The following is a 2500-nucleotide window of genomic DNA, read 5'->3' on the forward strand; positions in this document are numbered from 1 at the left end:
GAGTGCGAACTTCCATGCAAAAGGGGGGTACTCGCCAAACCGCCTACCCGAGTCGAGGAACCACGAAAACAACGGATTTTGGTCGGGGCCGAGAGGTACCTCTCTCTCCTATATCCTGCAGCTGGTGTGCAAAACTGGGTATTTGCATGGTGAGACACCGACCCCCACTTTAAGGGAACAAAGTCAAAAAGTGTCCGACCTCCTGGAGCCGTGCGGCGGATCCGGCGGCCAGAAATTTCCTCATTCCGGTTCTATTTTTTTTTTTTTCGAATTTGCGAAATTTGGAGGCCAGGCGGCGTAGCTGGGACCTGGACTAGCTCGAAACACCCTGAACCGGTGAGCGGAATCGATTTCCCAAAGTTCTACGGCTCCCGGAAGCCAAAAACAGCTCGCCGGAAAATTTCAAAGTCCCAAGGACTCTTTCTTGAAAATCAATCCGGGGGCCATGGAAGTGTCCTCGGTACAACCTCAGAGCTTTCCCCCGCCTGGAAGTCTGACAGCGGTCTGACGTTTTTCAAAGTTTTGAGCTCTCTGTTTGTTCTCAAAGTCACAAAATCGCTTTTTTTCAGTTTTCCACCCAGCAGACCCAAACTTCACCCCCACTTAGGTCACTGTCTAGGGGCGCCTTACGACATATTGACGCCCCTTTAGGGTGGAAGTAGGGGAAATGGGTGATTTTTACACAAAATCGGAAATTTCTCAAAATTTTTCTAAGTGTCAAGGACTCTTCCAGAAAATCTCCCCCAGGCTCCTGGAAGCGTCCCCGGTACACCTCTGGCGGCTGCCCCCGCCTGGAAGTCCGACACACGCCTGAAATTTTCAAAGTATGAAAATACGCATTTTCATCCAAAAATTCAACTTTCCCCCCGTGCACCGCAAACTTCACCCCCACTTAGGTCACTGCCTTGGGGTGCCTTACAACATATTGACGCCCCCCTGGGGTGGAAGTAGGGGAAATGTGACATTTTTCACAAAATCGAGATTTTCTCAAAATTTTTCTAAGTGTCAAGGACTCTTCCAGAAAATCTCCCCCAGGCTCCTGGAAGCGTCCCCGGTACACCTCTGGCGGCTGCCCCCGCCTGGAAGTCCGACACACGCCTGAAATTTTCAAAGTATGAAAATACGCATTTTCATCCAAAAATTCAACTTTCCCCCCGTGCACCGCAAACTTCACCCCCACTTAGGTCACTGCCTTGGGGTGCCTTACAACATATTGACGCCCCCCTGGGGTGGAAGTAGGGGAAATGTGACATTTTTCACAAAATCGAGATTTTCTCAAAATTTTTCTAAGTGTCAAGGACTCTTCCAGAAAATCTCCCCCAGGCTCCTGGAAGCGTCCCCGGTACACCTCTGGCGGCTGCCCCCGCCTGGAAGTCCGACACACGCCTGAAATTTTCAAAGTATGAAAATACGCATTTTCATCCAAAAATTCAACTTTCCCCCCGTGCACCGCAAACTTCACCCCCACTTAGGTCACTGCCTTGGGGTGCCTTACAACATATTGACGCCCCCCTGGGGTGGAAGTAGGGGAAATGTGACATTTTTCACAAAATCGAGATTTTCTCAAAATTTTTCTAAGTGTCAAGGACTCTTCCAGAAAATCTCCCCCAGGCTCCTGGAAGCGTCCCCGGTACACCTCTGGCGGCTGCCCCCGCCTGGAAGTCCGACACACGCCTGAAATTTTCAAAGTATGAAAATACGCATTTTCATCCAAAAATTCAACTTTCCCCCCGTGCACCGCAAACTTCACCCCCACTTAGGTCACTGCCTTGGGGTGCCTTACAACATATTGACGCCCCCCTGGGGTGGAAGTAGGGGAAATGTGACATTTTTTCACAAAATCGAGATTTTCTCAAAATATTTCTAAGTCCCAAGGACACTTTCAGAAAATCTTCCCCAGGCTCCTGGAAGCGTCCCCGGTACGCCTCCGGCGGCTGCCCCCGCCTGGAAGTCTGACACACGCCTGAAATTTTCAAAGTATGAAAATACGCATTTTCATCCAAAAATTCGACTTTCCGCCCGTGCACCGCAAAATTCACCCTCATTTAGGTCACTGCCCTGGGGTGCTTTACAACATATTGACGCCCCCCTGGGGTGGAAGTAGGGGAAATGTGACATTTTTCACAAAATCGGAAATTTCTCAAAATTTTTCTAAGTCCCAAGGACACTTTCAGAAAATCTTCCCCAGGCTCCTGGAAGCGTCCTCGGTACGCCTCCGGCGGCTGCCCCCGCCTGGAAGTCTGACACACGCCTGAAATTTTCAAAGTATGAAAATAATGCATTTTCATCCAAAATTCGACTTTCCGCCCGTGCCCCGCAAACTTTACCCACAGTTAGGTCACTGTCCTGGGGTACCTCACAACATATTGACGCCCCCCTGGGGTGGAAGTAGGGGAAATGTGACATTTTTTCACAAAATCGAGATTTTCTCAAAATATTTCTAAGTCCCAAGGACACTTTCAGAAAATCTTCCCCAGGCTCCTGGAAGCGTCCTCGGTAC

This window comes from Ranitomeya variabilis, unplaced genomic scaffold, assembly GCF_051348905.1.
Source record: "Ranitomeya variabilis isolate aRanVar5 unplaced genomic scaffold, aRanVar5.hap1 Scaffold_275, whole genome shotgun sequence".
In the NCBI taxonomy this organism is placed as follows: domain Eukaryota; kingdom Metazoa; phylum Chordata; class Amphibia; order Anura; family Dendrobatidae; genus Ranitomeya; species Ranitomeya variabilis.